Raw genomic sequence first — 22,648 nt, forward strand, 5'->3', positions numbered from 1 at the left:
CTAAATTAAAAATATTTAATAAAAATATGAAGTTTAATATGCTACCATATCATGGTCATGGTACATAAAAAAGCATCAAGAAGATAAAGTCATGGACCAATGCCTTTACTTGCCTAAAGTGAATTTGTCACCCTTCAAAGGAGAAGAAGATCCTTGTATATTTTTGGATTGGATAGCCAAAGTAGAACAAATTTTTTATTTGTATAGTGTAGATGGTTTTTTGCGTGTAAAGTTAGCTACATTAGCTTTAGAGGGATACACCATGCAATGACTAACTAGGATGAACATTACCACCATGGGCTCACACGCGAGCTCGTGGGAAATTTCAAGGACTTGTTGTTCCAGAGATTCGTACCTCCACCCTACCTTAGGGACCTCTTGGCTCCAACGGCTTACCCAAGGTAGACGAAGTGTGGAGGAGTATGCTCGAGAACTCGAAGTGCTCTTACATCGTACTAACACACTCGAGAGCGATCAAGCAAAAATAGCTAGATTTATAAGTGGTCTCAATAGAAACATCCAAGATGTTGTGAAACTCCATGATGATGAGATCTTAGATGTTGTGGTGCATAGGGCTATGAAAGTTGAAAAACAAATTTTAAGAAAAGAGTCCTACCGCAACAAGTTTTCAAGCTCTTCAAAAGAAAATTTATGCAAAAGGTCATCATCAAGGAAAAAATATAAAGATGTTTCTAAGGAGACCATTCATAAATCTTGCCCTTCTACTAACCTTGCGCCTTCTTCTAAGCCTAATTCACCTACGCGATCTAGTCAAATTAAATGTTTCAAGTGCTTAGGCCATGGTCATATTGCATCTGCATGCCCAAACAAAATGTGCATTAGAGGAGAAGAGGTTATCACCGATGAGTCTCCTCGTTCTTCACCTTCCACTTCTCACTCTTCTTCTTCCTCTAGGGAAGATGAATACAAGGGTCCTTTTGATGGAGACCTACTAGTTATAAGACGTCTATTGGGACAAGTCCACAAGGACTTTGATACAACTCAAAGAGAAAATATTTTTCACACTAGATGTCTTATAGCTAGCAAGGTTTGCTCCATGATAATAGATGAGGGAAGTTGCACCAATGTGGCTAGCATACGTGTTAGAATCGCTGCAGCGGAATTGTTAGCGTGGAATAACAAACCAAGAGGGTTTTTAATACGAACGTGTGCCTTTTAATTTCTACTCAATTAAACTTACCAAGCAAATAATAGAGACAAATAAAGAGAGTAAGGTTGAGAGAAATTTGCACAGATGATTTTATCCTGGTTCGGATCTTACCAATCCTACGTCCAGTCGCTTATCTCAAACAAGATAAACCTTTTTCACTAACACAAAACAATTACAAATTACAATTACAAAGAAACACAATTTGTAAAAGTTTAGAAACCACCTCTCTTGATACCACAAGAGATGAACCTACACCTCCTTTGAGTCTTCACAAAGGATGAACACCTCCTACGAATACTTCACGAAGGATGATTCTCTTCCGAACACCTCCTTAGACACACCAAGGATGAACCGGCTATTTCCTTTGTCACCGTAGCAGCACTTCACCAGCTCCACAGACAAGAGTTTCACAAGCCGAATAAGAGCACACAAGTCTCAATGATTTATGAGTACTAGAGCACAAGGGAAGAGTTGTTTTTGAGATAAACAGAGAGCCAATTTATAGACTCAGCCAAATACTCTTCCATTCTTCGAAAACGGGCCATCTAACGCATTTAATCGATTAAAACAAGTATTAATCGATTAAAATGAGTACAACGGCTAGTTTTTCAAATCTGAAATCCACAACGGTCAGCTTTAATCGATTAAAATGTATTTTAATCGATTAGCTAATAGATTAAAACAAGTTTTAATCTATTAAAACAGAAAAGGTTGAGTTTTCAGCTTTTACTCGTTTTAATCGATTAATACTTGTTTTAATCGATTAAAACAGTGCGATTTTGACTCAGGACATTAATTATATAATATAAAATTACATGGAATCAAAACTACTAAAAAACTAAGTCCTAGACACTAAACTACAATTATTACAAAAGCTTTCCATAGCAATACAAGTCTTCATAACATCTTGAATCTTGATTTCTCTTGACTTGATTTGGACATCATCAAAACTTCATCTTCATCATTTTGCTAACATTCTCCCCCTTTTTGATGATGATCAAAAACTCCTTTGATTTAAAGCTTTTAGTAATAATCTGGATAAAACACAACTTACGGAAGAAAAAGTGCATTAGTGAATAAGCACAAATAGCACAAATAGGCAAATAAGCTTTAAACATTTTCTCCCCCTTTTTGATCATAATTAAAAAGTTGTGTTTGATGTTCTCCTCCTAAGATAATACTCCCCCTTAATAAACGCAAGCATGCATATGAGCTAAAAATATTTTAAATTTAAAGATTCATTCAAACATGCACAAAAGGATATATAAAGCAAATATTTTTAGGATAAAGAACTTATAAAACATTGTTTAATCATATATTGAACTATATAAGATAGGAATTTTAAAAAAAAATGCAATCCTAAGATATTTCTAAAAAGTTCCTAGATCTCTTCTAATGTTTACCCCTGTAGATATGCCTCCAACTTCGTAATGATAATCCTCTAGGTTGTTTCCATATTTTGTTTAGATCTTCATCTTGAGGATTGTCATCATTCTTCGCTTCATTTGTTGTCTTCTACAAATCTTCATCATTGCCTGCATCTAATTCAACTGACTCAAGAGGTTTTGCCTCAAGGTCTACAATTTCATCAAAGACAACATGCACACATTCTTCTATTTCAAATGTTTTCCGATTGAAAACTATATATGCTTTGTATATTAGAAGATATCCAAAAAAATAGTTTCATCGGCCTTGGAATAAAATTTTCTTAAATTTTGTTTTAAAGAAATTTTAAATATTAAACAATAGGTACCCAACTACTTGTATGGGTCCTTTGGGTTAGATTTAGAAAAAAAAAATCATTTTACAACCCAAACATATCTACCACTTGGAACACCATAATGCTTAATTTTACATTTATTTGAAGTATGACCCTTTTTCATACAATAAAAGCATGATACAAAGTTTGTGTTCCTATAAGTTGTTCCTTTTTCTACCCATGTTCTACGGGTTCTATTATTATGTTTATTTTTAATTTTAGGAACATACTTATTTTTAACAACCTTATTTTCGTTATTTTTACTACATTCTCCTAAGGTTGTGTGTTCTAGTAGTTTCTTAAAATTTTCACAAGAAGCACATTCATCACTACTAGTAAATTTACCCTTTTCAAAAATTAAAACTTTATTTTTCAAATCTTTATTTTCTTCAAAAATATTTTCAAAATTTAATTTTAAATTTTTGAAATCCTTTTTCAATTTCTTATGAGCTTTATCTAATTTTTCAGATTCTACTATTAAAGCAGCATAAGTTTCATGCAATTCATCTTGACTTGTTTGACTATAATTATCAGAATCGCTAGATGTACTTACTTGGCTTCCAGCGTCGTCGTTCACCACTAGACAAATGTTTGCTTCTTCATCAGATTCGCTGAAATCGGAAATTGTTTCGTTGTCATCGTCCCATGCGATGTAGGCTTTCTTTTTCTTGAAGTTTTTCTTTTCCTTTATTTCTTCATTCTTTTTTTGATTTGGGCAGTCCGCTTTTAAGTGCCCCATTTCTCCGCAACCATAACATTTATAGTGTGAGGAAGATCCTTGATTTTCTTTCTTTTCGAATTTTAATCTTCCTTTGTCTTTTGATTTCATGAACCTGTTGAGCCTTTTTATCATGAGTCTCAAATTTTCTTCATCTTCTGAATCTTCATCTTCCATTTTGCTCTTGCTCCTTTCTACCTCAGATTTCAAGGCTAGACTCTTTTTCTTGGTTTTTGCTTTTGCTTCTTCTTCATCTAGTCTTCCGAGGTCAAGTTCATGTTCCCTCAACTTTCCAAAAAGTGCCGCCATAGTCATGGTGTTGAGATTTTGTGACTCCGAGATTGCAGTCACCTTAGGTTGCCACGACCTGTCTAAAGACTTCAAGATTTTAATGTTTAATTCATCAGTATCAAATGACTTACCCCCATCCAATGAGATGATTGACAATGTTGGTGAAGCGTTTTTGAACGTCGGAAATTGTTTCTCCTTGCTTCATCCGGAACATTTCATACTCTTGAATCAGGGAATTCTTTCTTGCCCTCTTTACGTCATCCGTTCCTTCATGTGTCACTCTGAGCATGTCCCACATTTCTTGAGCAGTTTTGCAGACAGAAACCCTGTAGAACTCATCAACAGTCAATGCTGATGCAATAATATTCCGAGCTTTTACATCATTCTGAATTCTTTTCTTTTCTTCAATGGTCCATTGACCACGGGGCTTTGTTTCCTGTATATTGTTAGTAGGAACAAAAGAACCAGATGCAATAACATCCCAAATTTCACAATCAATAGATTCAATAAATATTTGCATTCTTACCTTCCAGAATGCATAGTTCTCACCTGTGAATAGTGGGGGTCTATTGATTGATGCACCCTCTGCAAAGGTTTGATGTGATCCTGCCATTTGAATGACTATCAAAGCAAGCTCTGATTCCAATTGTTAGAATCGCTGCAGCGGAATTGTTAGCGTGGAATAACAAACCAAGAGGGTTTTTAATACGAATGTGTGCCTTTTAATTTCTACTCAATTAAACTTACCAAGCAAATAATAAAGACAAATAAAGAGAGTAAGGTTGAGAGAAATTTGCACAGATGATTTTATCCTGGTTCAGATCACTAGGATCCTACGTCCAGTCGCTTATCTCAAACAAGATAAACCTTTTTCACTAACACAAAACACTTACAAATATTAGTCACAAAGAAAAACAATTTGTAAGAGTTTAGAAATACCACCTCTCTTGAAACCACAAGAGATGAACTTACACTTCCTTTGAATCTTCACAAAGGATGATACCACCTCTCTTGAAACCACAAGAGACGAACTTACACTTCCTTTGAATCTTCACAAAGGATGACCACCTCCTTCGAATGCTTCACGAAGGATGATTCTCTTCCACGCACTTCCTCGGACACACCAAGGATGAACAAGCTATTCCTCTGTCACCGCAGTAGCACTTCAGGACTTTGCAGACAAGAGTTTCTTTAGCTTCAACAATCTCACAAGAGTTCTCAAAGAGTTCAGAGATCTTTTGCACAAGGGAAGAGTTGTTTTTGAGATAAATAGAGAGCCAATTTATAGACTCAGCCAAATACTCTTCCATTCTTCGAAAACGGGCCATCTAACGCATTTAATCGATTAAAACAAGTATTAATCGATTAAAATGAGTACAACGGCTAGTTTTTCAAATCTGAAATCCACAACGGTCAGCTTTAATCGATTAAAATGTATTTTAATCGATTAGCTAATAGATTAAAACAAGTTTTAATCTATTAAAACAGAAAAGGTTGAGTTTTCAGCTTTTACTCGTTTTAATCGATTAATACTTGTTTTAATCGATTAAAACAGTGCGATTTTGACTCAGGACATTAATTATATAATATAAAATTACATGGAATCAAAACTACTAAAAAACTAAGTCCTAGACACTAAACTACAATTATTACAAAAGCTTTCCATAGCAATACAAGTCTTCATAACATCTTGAATCTTGATTTCTCTTGACTTGATTTGGACATCATCAAAACTTCATCTTCATCATTTTGTTAACAGACCTACTAGTTATAAGACGTCTATTGGGACAAGTCCACAAGGACTTTGATACAACTCAAAGAGAAAATATTTTTCACACTAGATGTCTTATAGCTAGCAAGGTTTGCTCCATGATAATAGATGAGGGAAGTTGCACCAATGTGGCTAGCATATGTGTAGTGGACAAACTCACGTTGCCCACTGTCACGCATGCCAAGCCTTACAAGCTTTAATGGTTAAGTGAGGAGGGTGAAATCTTGGTCAATAAACAAGTTCATACTTCCTTTTCTATATGAAAGTATCAAGATGAGGTTCTTTGTGATGTTGTTCCCATGGAAGCAACTCACATCTTATTAGGTAGACCTTGGAAATTTGATAGAAATTTTCAACATAATGGTCTTACTAATAGGATGTCCTTTACTTTTCAAGGACGCAAGGTTATATTGAAACTTCTTACTTCAAAGGAAATACATGAGGACCACCTCATAATGAAGTCCAAGAAAGGTGAAGAAAAGGAGAAGGGCAAGCATAATTGTCTCATCTCTCATAAAGAGTTGTTTCAAGATAAAGAAGAGAGGAAAGAAAGAAAGGAAAGAGCAAAAGAAGAAAATGAGAGAAAAGAAAGAAAAAGAAGAACTTGTGAGCGAAATGGAGAAGGAACGAGTCCTAGATACAAAGGAAGTGCTACTGAAGGCACCTTCCACTCCCATCATTCTAAAGGAATCAATCCTTCTACTTTTCTCCAATTATTAAGCTTTCCTCCTTTCCTAAACTCTTTTTGTGAAAATATTCCACCTCTCTCATCTCTTATTTCCACTTTATCACACACCATTTCCAAACCACATCTTGAGTTAATGTTTTTTTTTACCCTTAACTCAAGACAAAAATAAACATTTTTCTAAAGGAGGATTACTAGTTTTCATTAAGCAAATAATTCCAATTCTAAAGAAGCCTTCTTTTAACATTCTTTGTTTATATACATTGTTTGGAAAACATCAATTCATTCACAAAATGTTTCATGCTTTTTGCAGGTTAACATTTGATCCAGGAGGAGTTCCTTTGGATTATAAAAGAAAGAAGTCATTAATATCTCTTTTTTGCAACTTTGTCAAGATTTGAGGTCGAATCCTCTCCAACCTGGGGGATGATGTGATCATAGATAGGGCAAAGGATGACAAGAAGCATAAAAAGAGTAGAATAGGTTTCTTTGCGTGTATTTGCCTCTTTTGTCTTCTTTTGTTTATTTTGGTTGTAGAGAAGTTTATAAACTCTTCTTTTCTTTAAAGATCAAGAAATGTGGGACTTCACATAGTTTGGACTTAAAAGAAAAGAAGAATAAATAAGCTTTCTCCTTTTGTTGCTTGTAGTGCAAGTAAACATGCATAGTTTGTAGTTTTTTATTTCTATACTTGTTAGGAAGCTTATAAACCCTTTAGGAATGGAAGAATTAAGAGATGTGGGACTAAGAAGTACTTGAGGATGCTGCTGGTCAGACTTGGAAGCATTCCAAGTCCCACATCCCTTAAAACTCTCCACTTAATTCATCCTTAAGGCTATATACGCAACCTAGGGGTCTCCTTTGTACACACCTTTGAATTGAATGAATTTTAAGAGTGATTTGTATTATTGCTTATCTTCTTTTGAGATAGAAATAATTCTCTAAGTCATATTTTGGATTTTATCTTGTGCAAAGCAAGTGGTGGTCCAACATTGGCACTCATCTTGGATCATTTCAAGTGGTGTGTCCTCAAGTTCATAAGTTCTCTCATCCTTATCTCTTCCATTTTAAATCTTTTCAATTTCCATTTCTTAATTGTCATAGGCTAGTTCTATCTAAGCATGCTATTCCTTATCAAGAAATCATGAAGATTTCAAAAAGATCATTATAAAGGGTTAATTCAATTCACTCCCTCTTAGCTTGAGATATAAGGCCTTTCTTTACTTACAGTTTGTTGTCGTGTTATTAAAGACATCGTCATCTATTCCAAGGATCGGGAGGAACATGTTGAACACCTACTAATGGCATGGGAGATGTTGAGGGAGCACTTGTTGTTTGGTAAGTTGTCCAAGTGTGAGTTCTGGTTGGAGGAAGTCTAGTTCTTGGGACATGTAATTTTGCTCAGGGGGTCTTAGTAAATCCAACAAAGGTTGAGGTTGTGTTGAAATGGGAGCGACCAACGACTGTGACTGAAGTGAGAAGCTTCGTCAAGTTGGCAGGTTATTATGGAAGGTTTGTTGAAGGGTGCTCCATAATAGTAGGTTTGTTGATGTAGTTGACTCGTAAGGACCGACCATTTTGTTTGGACGGAAAAATGTGAGGCGAGTTTAGAGGAGATGAAGAAGAGGTTGACATCTGCTCTAGTCTTGGTGATCCCAAACATTGAGTAAGTTTTTGAAGTGTAATGTGATGCATCATACCAAGGACTCGAATGCGTGTTGATGAGGAGGCAAGTGGCGTACGCATATCATCAGTTGAAGGTGCATGAGAAGAATTATTCGATGCATGATATGAAGTTGGCTACGGTGGTGTTTGCTCTAAAGACATGGAGACATTATCTATAATTTGCACATTTTCAGGTTTTCAGTGTTCATAAGAGTCTGAAGTATTTGTTTGATCATAAAGATTTGAATATGCGTAAGAGGAGATTGATGAAGTATCTGAAGGACTACAAATTCCAGTTGCAATACCATCCGAGTAAGGCAAATGTTGTTGTTGATGCATTGAGTAGAAAGAAAGTTCATATGGCGGCTTTGATGGTAAAGGAGTTGAAGTTGATCGAGAAGTTACGAGATATGAACTTGGGTGTGCATATGAAAGAAGGTCATATATGATGTAGTTAGTTAGTTATCACAAGTTACTTCTTGAAGCATATAAAGGCAGAAATGATGGACCGAGAGTTGCAACACATAGGTGGACTATTGGGTACTGACCAGACACTAGTGCAGTTAAGGGAAACGACAACGATTATTTTGGCTCATAGGCAGTGATTCCTGAACTGAGGCATATACAGGCGAGGCAAAAAGTCTATCCCTTTTTGTCTCAGTTGTGAACGGAGGTAGTATTGTCGACTTTACTACTTCGGTTGGGACCTGAACCGAGGCAGTAGAGTGTTTTTTTTCCTTTTGTGCCAGCCTTTCTCTGCCACATCTTCCCTCTCCCAACCACTCCCATTGTAATTCACCTCCCCTTCCTCCGCCTCATACTGAAACCCCAACCACATCACCTCCTTGTCAACGCCATGCATAGTAGTCCCAAAAGCCCCATCCCCAGAAACGTCCTTCCAACTCCACTGCCAAGGGTATGCCACAGGATTGCGCACGCTCGAGTTTTTTCTTCTTTGCCAGTGAACTCGCGACAAAGAAGACGATGCCAGATTCGCTCAAAAACACTTCCACTCCCTTCGATTTATCTTTCACTGACTTGATAGCGATGGAGATTACGAAAACAACACCATACTCGATCCACCTACCACGTCATTGAGAAATCTCCTCGACGAAATTAAAGCACCCCTAACTCGCCATTTTGAGGGCTGACATCCTTCCTCACTCTGTCGTCAACAAATTCTCATTCGCATTCTCTTTCTCTTCCTCATACTCAATCTGATCCCTCTTTGTGTATCTCTGATCAATTCAAACATTGCTCCTTTTCTCCGAACAAAGAACTGCAATTGGATGAGGCTACCGTTCCCAATCGCTCTAATTCAGGTTCGTCGGGATCTGATTCAGAAGGAGATCATAGTCAGAACAACGCGCTGTTGGAATCACAGAAGAGGTCTTGGCCATTGTGATGAACATCGCTATGCATCCCGAGACGTGGTTGGGTTTTCCTATCATTTGGGTACCATGTCGCTTGAATCCTCCAACATGCGGAAGTCGGACCTATTCATCACCATGGCGCCAATGTTCACCACGCCATGGAACCTCCCGGACGGTTGTCGGAGCTGGAAGGTGCTGTCTGGGGGTGTTCGTGGAGAGGAAGGCGCTGTCTAGGGGTGTTCGTGGAGAGGAAGGAGAGTTCGTGTAAAGAGGAAGAAGAAAATTGTTCGTATGAAAAGTCTGAGTTGTAGAGAGTTATACGCTTCGGTTCCCCTGCATAACCGAGGTAATAGCCCATTTTCGAAAAGTTTGTCAGATGAAAAGTCTGACTTGCAGAAAAGATAATAGATTTCTACAAGGTTATATGCCTCGATTACCCTATAATCAAGGCAATAACCCTCTTACGCTTCAGTTCCCCCTCAACCGAGGCATATAAGTTCGCAATAACTACGAAAATGCCACCGCATTTTGATATGCTTCGATTTTCTAGAAACCGAAGCATATAAAGCGCATTAAAATCCTCTTTTTGTACTGGTGAGACCAAGGATTCTATTCTAACTGATGATTGTATTATATGGTTCAAGAACAGAGTGTGTGTTCCAACGAAAGCAGAATTGAGAAAAATTATTCTAGATGAAGGTCATAAGAGTCGTCTTAGTATACACCTTGGTATGGCCAAGATGTACAAAGATTTGAAAAATTCGTTTTGGTGGAGTGGAATGATGAGCGATGTGGCTGTGTTTGTATCATCTTGTTTGGTATGTCAGAAGGCAAAAGTGGAGCACTAGAGACCGGAAGGAATGTTTCAATAATTAGAGATGAGAAAAGTGAAACAATATATAGATGAATTTCGTAACTCACCTACTAAAATCATTCAAGGATCATGATTCCATTTAGGTAATTATTGACAGACTGAGAAAATGTTTTAACTTGTTTTATATTAGAAATAAAATACGGTTTGTTTTTTTAAGACTAAAAGTAAGCTACTTATATTTAAGATAAATATTAGGGCTGGGCAAAGTGTACTAAACTGAACTGAACTATAAATAATTATAGTTAACTATAAAATAATTCAAGTAAACTGAACTGAACTAAAAAATAGTTCAAAAAAATTGAACTGAACTATTTTTTAGTTTAGTTAAACTACAATAGTTCAGTCAACTATTTTTAGAACTATAATGCATTTTTGAAACTGCAATAGTTCAGGTACACTGCAATAGATCCATTTACAACTGAAATATCCATTTAAAACAGTTCCAGCATAGTCAGAACAACAAGAACGCAATTGAGACCATTTATCAGCGAGGTAATTATAATTAAAAGATCTGGAAATTGCATAAATAAGATCATTTGCAAATAAAGCTTCTGCAATTCCATAACAACATTGATAAAAGATATCTGATTCAAAAACATATAGATATAAAAAAAACAACAATACCATTAAGATGTATTGTCACTCTATTTATGAAGCTAAGATTAGTAATAAACAAAACAGTCAGTTCATTAAATCATCAATCTTGCCTGAACACCACAAGTTAATATCTGATAATTCTGGGTCAAAATTGCCTAATAATATTATTTCTATTTGTTGCTCAACTCATCACGTATTTAGGAAGTGATTCCTTCATGACATCTTTCTTCACTCCTGTAGGGATATTAAAGATTTGAATTTAGAAGTTGGGAATCCACACTCTCTACATTAGAATACGTACTCTCTACATGGAAAAATAATTATAATGGAAAAATAATCCAACACAATCATATGCTCGGAAACTTTTCTTCAGTCAATTCTAGCCCTAAACAACACCTAACAATCAAGTAAAAATGCATTACATCAGTCACCAGAGAAAAACAAATAAAAACAAATTGTTACTCCCGCACAAATCCCGATTTCCCATGCAATGATATTTGATATTTCAGAACACAACAAAATACAATTTTCAACTACATTGCAAAAGCAGCACAAAAAGCAATTTTATTTCTAAAGCAACTCCAGACCACACAGTTGTTGAATTGAAGCAAGCTATACGACAACGCAGTTTTACGAGTAATCTATAAATTTCGTCAAAGATGGTTATTATGAGAGAAAAAAAAACCAAAAAGTTGATGAAATGTAAAAGAAATTGAAGGATTGGAATCGATTGTATGAACCAGGCAAAATGATTTACAGTTTACAGAAAAGTCACAATTTTTATTTATCTGAACTCAAATAGACATGATATTTGATTTGCAAATCGGACACCACATAAAATGGTGGCCACCCTTTAGGTTACAGAGTCCAAACATCTAAATATTCCAATATAAGAACCTAACATTGACTTATGAAGAACATAAATAACATTTGTTTTTCTTGCATTCTCACTATTGTAGGGTTCTCCATGGAAGAAGTCAGGAACCACCACAAAATACCCATGGTTTGCAACTTTGTCTGCAATTTTCCTATGCAACATAACAAACAATTCAATTTTCCTATGACACATATACTCTCTACATTGGAACATCCTAATTAAGACAAAGAAACATGACTCATTTAGTTAAAACAATAAGGTTCACGTTGAATATACTCTTTTTATGCCTATCAACCATTATTCAATTAATTAACACAACATAGATGCAAATTCAAGATTTAAAACAACCGAAGATTATCCTCTGCGCAGATATATCCTCAAACTTTCGAGCATACATTTGAACCCATTTTTAACATTGTAGTTCAGCCACAACCATAACAACCTACACATGATGATCTAAACAAAGGTTACAAGTTATTAACCACAACATAACTATTATCCACATGCATTTAATAGTTCATATCATCTAGTTCATTACAGACCCAAAGTCTAACCATTTATATCACATTCTACTCTTCACAACATCTCCTTTTTATCATCACCCAACTAGCACATACATAACAATTTAATTTGCATATAACTAGATAACCAAAGCAACATCAATGATCAGGCTTATCAGTACCTGGTTAACATCCGATATTTAAATCAATAAGTTCAGATAGATAATTACTAAGATGGAAAACAGAACGCGACCACTGAAAATGGCTTCTTCAGTTAATAAAAAATAAATCCTAAACATTCCAAAAAGAGCATACCAGTTATCAAATTTCAGAACTTATTTTTACTCCAATGTAGAAACAAAATGCAACTTAAATCACCGAATAATATTACAACTCGATAATGCTCAAATCAATGAATTTTCATTCTACATTGTATCAACAAATCCTGTTAACCATTCCAATATACCATAGAGTGAGAAAAACATTCATACCACAAAATTCAGCTTTCATCCCAACATCTCCCCTTTCCTTGCAGCTCTGACTCGAATGTCAAACCGAACTCGTTTCCGAGGCCTGGACTCCCCAGAATTATCCTTACTCTTCAAAATTGACCTGGGGTTAGTAGCATCTTTGCCACTACCTACGTCTGGTGTGGATTTCTCAGAGACATGTAGAGCATCAATCTTTTTAGCGGCTTCATCATCCTGCTTCAGCCTAATCCTCGCAGCCAAATGATTTGAACGTGGATCTCGCACAAAATCTCTAAACGAGGTGGGGAAAACACTTCTAGAACTAATCTAAACTCCATCGTCCTTTACATCCTTCATGTACACACGATCACCTGAATCCTCTTTCCCAATAGCCTGTTTGTCATATTGGTCTTCCTCTTCCTACATAAAGTGTGATTCACTCAATTTTCTTTTCTAATCCAAACTTTGACAGTGAAAAACTGGTAACAAAAACTGAGAACAACAACAAGAATCATAGAGAAAAAATAGAGAGACCTTCCTTCTCAAGTTTAATTATATATTTGCTTACACAAATGATAACAACAACAATAAAAGGAATTTGGTGTTGCTTGAACCGGGTAGGACTACCATGGGTTCAAACACAAAACCATTTGACTAAAATGAAACAACCCCATCCAATTCGATCCATGTGTTTCATTATATATGAAATTTAAGTATACAATCTTAGTCCATCACCTTCATAGTATACTCTTCAATAAACTCATATTCCTACACAATTTTTCACATTAAACCAAAAAAACCCTCAAATTTAGAGACCACTAGTTAAGGTGGAACAACAGTGAACCCATGGGGGGACTAAGTGGTAACAATAACAGACTCTTCAATATATTTAAATCTTTTTCCTACACAATTTCCTTCATCGCAGGTCTAAATGATTTTTTTTTTCGAAAGGTAAAAAAAGAAGAAGCAATTTTCATCATCAAATTGGTTGAATAAAAATTATAACTACATAATGTGAATTCATGATAACATATTATTGGGGGAAAAGAATAAAGAGGTATGAGCGGTATATATAGTATGGTTAACTGTAGTTTAATTAGTTTTCAGTTAAAACAAGATTAGTTATTTTTAATACAATATAGTATGGTTAACTGTAGTTTTAGTACAGTTTATTGAACTATGCCGAGGCCTAATAAATATAATACTTTACCTAAATAAAATTGTACTCTTTTCTTAATCATAGGAGAAGGAAACATTATGATTAATAATTATACAAATGAAACTGACAATAATTAAACAAAAAGCAACCGCCATGGACAAAAGCACTTCATAAAAAGTTTATTTGTATAATTGAAACTAAATCAATTATCAGATGTCTTTGATAAAATAAAAAGAAAATAATTCTACAATTTATCTTGAGTTGGGATGCATACAACAAAGTCCCCAAATAGACTCGTTTGATTATTTTCTAGGTTTGACCAGCCGCCGCATAAGGGAAACCATAACCTATGTGCTGGTTTTGGTGTTATAGGTTTCAAAATTAATCAACACGTCTGTCTATCAAGTGCTTTGCATATTTAACATGTGAATTTATAACCATCATTTCTCACCATGAAAAAGTTACCACCTTGTTGATTGAAGTTTTAACTCTACATAATAACCGTTTTATTAAATTTCTTTTATAACTACTTTTGTGATCTACCCTTTTATTGCTAATAGTGTGGTTTCTTACATCATAAACTTTATTTTATTTTTTAAGTTAAGGAGACTCGAATTATTAAAACAAAATTTAAATTTATCTATTATTTAACTACCTACGTCAATAGTGCATTTCATTTGGTTTAGATACAATATATTACAATTTATTTAAACAAAAATTAAATAAGTAGTAGATCATATTTTTTTTTATTTCTCTTAAAAGGTAAAAGAAAATATATTTGTAAACTAATACAATGTATGATGCATACTGTATTTCTTTTTAAAGTCTAATCAATTCTTCAATTTAATTCTGTAAAACTTCAAACGTTTGAATAAACCACACTATAAAAATAATATTTTTTGACAATTTTTGATATTATGTAATAAAACTAATAGTAAATTAATTTTGTAATATATGCTGTCAGAATAGCTTTCAATAGTTATCATTGTGGTTGCCACTGATTTAAATAAAAAAAAAACACAGAAATAGATACAAGTAATGGAGAGAAGAAAAGGATAAAATAACTGTTACACACGCTTTAATCGGGTGAGTAATTTGACTGATGTTCATGGGCTATATCATATTCACACGTTTTTGACATTTTGTTTTACCATGTTCGTGATTGCTTTTATTAGCGTTTTATATAGGTTATACATGACCGAGATCATGCTATATAACCATATCTTTTTGTTCTTGCCAGGATTTTGGACTGTGAATCTTTAGACAACTTACTAGATTCCAGTAATGGCGTGAATGTTTTTTATAACTGGAATTAAAACTTTCATTGTTCAAAAACGGAAAAGATTTACATGTAAAAAACTCTTTTTGATGCTTAAATTATTAAGAGAGTTTTAAATTTTTATAAGTAAAAAGAAATTATGAAAAAATATGTATGTATTTTTTTTATGAAATATTATGTATATTTGTAAGATTTCTAAATCCTCTGAGTTTTGTTGTAAAAAGAGAAAATATCTAGAAAATATAAGATAATGTCAAAAAAATATAACATCTTATCATTTATATATTAAATTTAAAAAATATTATATTCTATGTTGATATATGATATTAAAAATATTATAACATAATCAAACTACTGAGATATAGTCATATTTTGTTAGTATATGATAATTGTACTAACAAATATCTCTTAGAATATTATATAATCATTTTTAGGTCAATAATGCTAAATGGGTCTTGTTGGGTCATGCTACTTAGTATATTTGTTGGGCTACATACGTACATAAGCCTTCCAAGCTCGAAAGTTTGATTAGCGTAAAGGGAATGCTCATTCCGATTGTAATTGGTCCTTTGGCCTAGTTGCAACTGACTTTATGTTTCCAGGTGGAGTGGTCGTTTTGTCGGATTGTGGTTGTCTTTTGACTTTGCAGGTGGATCGTTTAACTCTTGGTTTCCGGAAGACACACTTGACTAGCTATCACTTAACTCTACCAAGTTAAACGTCAAAATTTCATCCACTCTTGGTTTCCACTAGACACACCTGTGAAGCTACCGTTTAACTCCTCAAAGTTAAACGTAAAGTATTTTAATTCTCTTTAGAATTTACAATAAAAAGATTGGTTACAAGTCCTTAGACGATAACTCGCACTTAGTGTTTTCTCTCTTCTCTTTTCTCACAATAATAAGCTTATATATCAATGAAGCTTGAGAGAGTTTCTAATCTTGAGCCTTTTCTTTTCTTAGATATTTTCTTGAGTTTGTGAGCTTTAATGAGCTTTTCTCTCGATGATGTTCACGTATGTTGTTTCTTTCTATATGTTATTCTCTTAACTCTCTTTTCTAATCATCTTTTATTTAAAGGCTTCTCCAAAAGATATCCGTTAGATAGAGCTTTTTCCTTGATCCTTGAGTCTTCTTAGTCTTGTCGTATCAAGCAACCGTTGGTTAAAGTCATCTAGTCAAAGAAAACTTTCTTATCCAGTACTTTGACAAAAGTATGTAGTACTATTTATCTAGCATGACTTCTGATGGATAAAACATTCCGTGAATGTTTTCATTGTTCCTAACGTCCACTTATGATTTATATAGGATGGAGTATGTAGATGCATGTAATAGGCAATCTGCACAAAGTGGAGTAGATATGCATGCAACATATATGTCTTTTCTCTTATCACTTTTGTTATTTTTAAACGTTGAACATTTGATGACATTTAATGTTTGTTCAAAACCACAAACTGCTTTTTCTGTTTTCTACCATTTAGGTAGGAATTTATCATTTAAGCTTCACACTAAGATACCAAGCAATTGATTGAAAACACTTTAGATTTTTCTCTGTTCTATTTAGCACATGCATTTCGCAGGGTGTTTTCTATCACAAGTTTTTGGAACGTCATTTGAGACATTTCAGCATGCTTTTCAAAAAACATTGTCTTGACACTTTAACCTACTTAACCATATTGAGAGTTGTTTGATTATCATCTAGCACTTTATAACACATGCATTCATTGACGCTTTAACTTGGGAATCGTTTAGTGGTGTGCCCTGTTTATACTTATGTGTTTTTCTAAGACTTTGGCTAAATTATTTGTGTTTCTTAGAGTATTTTCATGCATCACTTATATTCCAGCTATTTTGTTATTCTAGTGATAACATTGTCATATGCTCATTTCATTTAATGTTGTTTGTTAAACTTCAAAACATATGAGAGCATTTAGAACATTCGGTCTTATAGACAACGTTGTCTTAACAAGAAAATTCTATAAAGTCTATTAAATTGAATTGTATTGTAAACACATCCTCTCTACGAGAGTAATCATCTAAGACTTGTAAGCAATCTGATTGATAGCATATTCTAAAGAGAATTCAAACACTTGCTGATTAACTCGGTTGAGTTAAGCGCTAGCTAGGTAGTGTATCAGGTTGATACAAAGATTGTTTAGTGGAAATCAGGAGGGGGTGAAACTCAACTAGACAACGTATTAGGAAGATATGAGTATTATCTATGTATATTAGGAGTGGTGAAGAGTACTGCAGAACCAAGAGTGGGTGATACTCGATTCTAGTTAAAGTAACAAGCAGATTGACTAGGTGTAACCAAGAATGGTGCAAATACTCAATTGTAAATTTTCTAAGATTATAGTGAAATCTTCTAAGAGGTCTTAGAGGAGAATTTGAGGTAACTTAGTTAAGTGAACCAATATAAAATAATTGTGTGTTTATTATTTTAGCTTTGCAAAACATTTTACTTATAAACTCTACAGGTGCTGATTAACATAATCCTTTATAAAAGCTCTTGTAACTAAGCGCTATTTGCTTAAGAGTTGTTTTCTTAAAACACTACAAAAACTTTGCTAAAAGACTTGAAAAACAGTACCTTGCACCGCAAGGAAACTCAATAGGACCCTACAAATCACCAATTGGTGATCAAGAACAACTCTTAGAGCTAGAATTGGATAGAGAATGAACAAAAGAACACACAAAACACATTCAACCAACAGAGATTGCATGGTCTAGGTTCAAGACAACGGAGAAAAAAGAGAAGAATAGCTTACCTGCTGGAATCGAGAAATTGATCAGTCAATTATGAAGCCCTCTACGTCGTGAATGTCTGGGCACCTCCTGATCGTCAATCCAACAACTCAGTGAGGAGAAAAGCTAGAGAGAAGGCAGAGAACAAGAAGAGAATAGAGGTTTTAGAGAGATGAAGTGATTTAGATAATGAATTGAACTTTAGTAAGTGATATCTATATTATACGATTATTTTAAAATTAAGAAGCTCGTCTCATTATTTTAATCCACTTATCTACTCTATTACTCTATTTTCCAACTTCTTACAATTTTTCATTTTATTTTTTTTACGTTTGGTTTCGCCAACTTTTCTGCCTCTTGCGAGACCGATCGGTTTCTGCATCCACCGTCTATGTTGTTTTTTTTGCGTCCACCAATCGGTTGTGAGAAGCTTGATAATAAGGTGCCCACAAATCTTCAACACTCTAAGTCTACCAAAACAGAGCTGCCAACTCCGGCGACCTTGACACCAATGGCCACCACCATCAACGCCTCCCTCGTCACCACTCGCGCAACCAGAGAACAACCCAAAATCTGGTAACGAACGGGAAACCCCAATTTAAGAGTCGAAACCCATATCCCAGCCATCAAAATCACAGAAGAAATCACAGAAACCCTACATCTCAAATCACAGAATAAATCAGATCATCAGAACAAAAACACCCAACATTTAAGAACAACCTAAACCCTAAATCGCAGAATGAGCACCACCGAAATCGCAAAATCATTGTGTAGAGAAGCAACAAAGGAAAAGAGAAAGGGAGCCTCCCCTTTGCACCGCGAATCAGGACGGCCAACGTCCTCGCACAGTCCCCGCGACCTTGCCGCACCATCGTTTCGTGATCGTCGCGCCTTCACGAGCCACCACCAGCGCCGCTGCGAGCCACCACGAATGTCGTCTATCACCTTCTCTCACCGTGTGGGGAAGCATCAAAGGAAAAGAGAAAGGGAGCCTCCCCTTTGCACCGCGAATCAAGACCGCCAACATCCTCGCACAGTCACCGCAACCTCACCACACCATCGCTCCATGATCATCGCGCCTCCACGAGCCACCACAAGCGCCGCTGCGAGCCACCACGAACGCCGCCTGCCGCCTTCTCTCACTGTGCGGCGAAGCAGCAAAGGAAAAGAGAAAGGGAACCTTCCCTTTGCGGTAAACAGAAATGACATAAGCTTGTGCGGGATGAGAGATAAAGAGAGAAAAGTATTCGCTATTTCAGGGTATATGCCTCGGGTCCCCACTTAACCGAGGTCATATTGTGCATATGTCTCAGGTTCCACTGAACTGAGGCAGTAGATCAGGGTTCAAAAAGTTGTCAGACCAAAAGTCAAATCTACAGGAATTTTTCAGGGTATTAGGCACTGATTGGAATTCTAACTGAGGTCATATGGTGTATATGCCTCGATTCCCCTTGAACTAAGACAGAAAAGTTCGATTAAACTACGAAACTGTCACCACGTTCTAATAGACTTTGATTGCTCCTAAATCGAAGCCTATTACGCGAGTTTAAATTTTTTTTTACTAGTGATATGAATATATAAACCAAACAAAAGATTTTAGAATATCTTTTTGGTTAGCTCATGTTAGTAAAACTGAATCGACCATGTTAAACATTATTAGTTAACATATGGATCGCGATATGTTGACAACGCTATTTTGACAACAATTTGACAACGACACGTGTGAGCGTTGTATTGGGCCATTTTAAATAATTATTTTTAAAGGAATCTGATTTTGAAAAGGGGACAGGGTTCCATATTTGAAAATTCTTAAACCACCCTTCTTCATTCAATACTTTCTCCTTTCTCCATTTTAGGTTTTCAGTTTTCATTTCAACTTCTCTTTCTCCATTTAGTGAAGGCCTCAAAGTGGGCGTTCAACAATCTCTCTCGACGTTGAGGAAGTTTCGTCGTCGTTGGCCTCGAAGTCTCTCTTTCTCTCTCGAGTTCTTGATTTCAACGATTTACGTTCAACGATCTCTATGGTTAGTCTGATCAAAGTGTCTCATTCAGTGTCGAAGTTCTGAGCTTTTTTTGTGTAATGGGTTCGTCCGCTAACATTGGTTCTTCGAACAAGGTATGCACTTTTACCTTTTTCATATTCGTATTTTGGGGTTGGGTTTTTGCTTTTGGCCTTTGTTGGTTTTTGCTTTTGGGTTGTGACCTTTGTTGGTTATTTGTAACAAGAAATATTAATTTTTTTTTGCAGTTTTTTGTTTGTCATTCATTGAAAACGAAGTGTGTTGCTACTTTGAATGGAATTTTGAGTGAGGAGCACAAGTCCATTATTTCGAAGACGCAATTTGGATGGTTTTTAGAACTAAATGATATCTTTAAGATTGGTAGGAATAGTCCCAACCATGACTGATTTATGTAATTTGTGAATAGTGCAGTATTGGTAGATGTTCAAGTATAGATATAGCTGTATATGTATTGCAACAATTATTTTGAATGTTAATAAAGAAAGTGGTTATTCGAATTGTGATTGTTATATTCATTCAATTTGTTGTTTGATAGTATTATTTAATATTCAACCTTTGTGAATGTTATAAGAAATGTCCAGTTCTGTCACCCCTATGTGAAGGGAAGACCCACTAAGGGTGTTTATAGTTTGAGAGATTAGGTCCTGCACCATTGACACAAGAATGATGCATTGGAACCAGGGGTCTTGTAACCGATTACCAGAGGAAAATGGGTCATTTGTACAGAAACTTCAATTGTACTCTCCAACTAGATGAACACTACTCCCCATGCTCTATTTTTGTTGAATTTTTCATTTTTTGAGATGGGTGAGTGAGTTCAATGTTATTGGGTGTGCTCCCTGAACCAATAATGAGGTTATGTCATTGATTTCTTAAAAAAATGTCCATTTAGGTTGTTTTCTCCAACTAAGGTGAGGTGCATGACCATTGTTGTAACACCCCTTCTCGGAGTCTCATAGGAAAATTTTTCATTTTATTAATTAAGAAATATGTCATCTAATGTTGTTACAATGCACAAATTTTAAAAGGCATTTTCAATAAATAATAGATCTGTTAACAAGAGGGAAAGATATACGTATAAGATAACATGTTGTCAACTTTGACTTTTGCTGACTATTTTAATCATAACTTTTTCCACAGATCTCCAAATGATGTGATTATTTTTTTATTAGAAAGTAGACTCAAAAATATTTCCAATGACTACTAGTTTACAATTTTTGGAGATCTGAGTAGGTGCAGTTAATTCCTTAAAGTTAACGTTTTATATATTTCTACCACCTCTGGCCTTTGCTGGTTGTTTTGCTCATAACTTTCTCCACCGATATCCAAATGAGTTGATTCTTGTTTTGTTGGAATGTAGACTCAAAGATCTTTCAAATGATTACTAACTCATAATTTTTAGACCACTTTAGTAGATGTAGTTAATTTCCCAAAAACAACGTTTTTCTAAGCTTCCTAAATGAGTTTACTTTCATGTTATTGTCTCATGTTTCTTATATTATTCTAATTTATTTTATTTCTTTATAAAATGTCCATAATTTAAGGTAAAATAGTAGTATAATTAAAGTGTGATGTGATTCTAATAACACAAACCAAACACTTATATGGACTTCACCTACCTTGGTTTAAACACCTATATGAACTATTTTGTCCACAATTGAGTGGGGTAAATTGTTTTGATGCACTTGACACCTATTTGAAATCCCTTTGAGTCTAGATTCCAACAAAACAAGAATCAAGTCATTTGGAGTTCGGTGGAGAAAGTTAAGAACAAAACAAGTAGCAAATGTCAGAATAACAGAGTTGGGAAGTGTTGTTCATCTGAGTGGGGAGTATAGTTGAAGTTTCTGTACAAATGACCATTTTTCCTCTGGTAATCGATTACAAGACTCCTATAATCGATTACCAGGGCAGAAATTGGCCAGAAATGCTTATGGAGCTCATCTAACTTACATGAAAGCACCTAAATGACATTTCTTCTCAACAATTCAATGACCTAACATGTTCCTGCACCATACACACTGGACACTTGCACTTGTAATCGCTTATAGAGAGGCTGTAATCAATTACTAGGTTAAAATTGTAGTTTTGTACTGAAAGTTGTATGTGCTACCCAAGTGTGGCAATTGCACTCCCATGATTGTTTTTTGTTTGTTATGAGTGTCTTTTTAAGATATTGTCAATGAAGGACCCTTGTTGGTCATGGTTGATGGTTTCCACAACTTGTAATGTGAAGTTTGGTAAGTCTTCTATGTAGGGAAGTCCCATCCTGGGTTGTCTTAGTAATGCAGGTCAGGTCCTGCACCATACACACTGGAGACATGCACTTGTAATCGCTTACAAAAAGGCTGTAATAAATTACCAGGTTAAATTTGCAGTTTTGTACTGAAAGTTGATTTGTGCTACCCAGGTGTGGCAACTGTGCTCCCCATGAGTGTGTTTTTAAGATTTTATGAATGAACGACCCTTGTTGATCATGGTTGATGTTTTCCACAACTTGTAGTGTGAAGTTTGGTAATGAATCAACGGTGTGTGCGAAAAAGCTCAAACCTTGGTGATACCAACCTCGACGGTGTTTGCAAAAAAACCCAAACCTTGGGAGAAATACCGCCAACCACAATGGGAGACAAAAGGCAAAGACTTACACAACCACGGAAATGCCGCCAACGACAATGCAAGCCAAAATCAACA

The 22,648-nt window shown here is 35.2% G+C and overlaps 1 pseudogene; it reads left to right on the forward strand.

The window, feature by feature from the left end:
* The first annotated feature begins 295 nt into the window (after nucleotides 1-295).
* On the forward strand, nucleotides 296-9,667 carry LOC148195745 (uncharacterized; annotated as a pseudogene).
* The last annotated feature ends 12,981 nt before the right edge of the window (nucleotides 9,668-22,648 follow it).

The sequence above is a fragment of the Vigna umbellata genome, chromosome 7 (genome assembly GCF_029865625.1).
Source record: "Vigna umbellata cultivar VRB3 chromosome 7, Vumbellata_1.0, whole genome shotgun sequence".
NCBI classification, from domain to species: Eukaryota; Viridiplantae; Streptophyta; class Magnoliopsida; order Fabales; family Fabaceae; genus Vigna; species Vigna umbellata.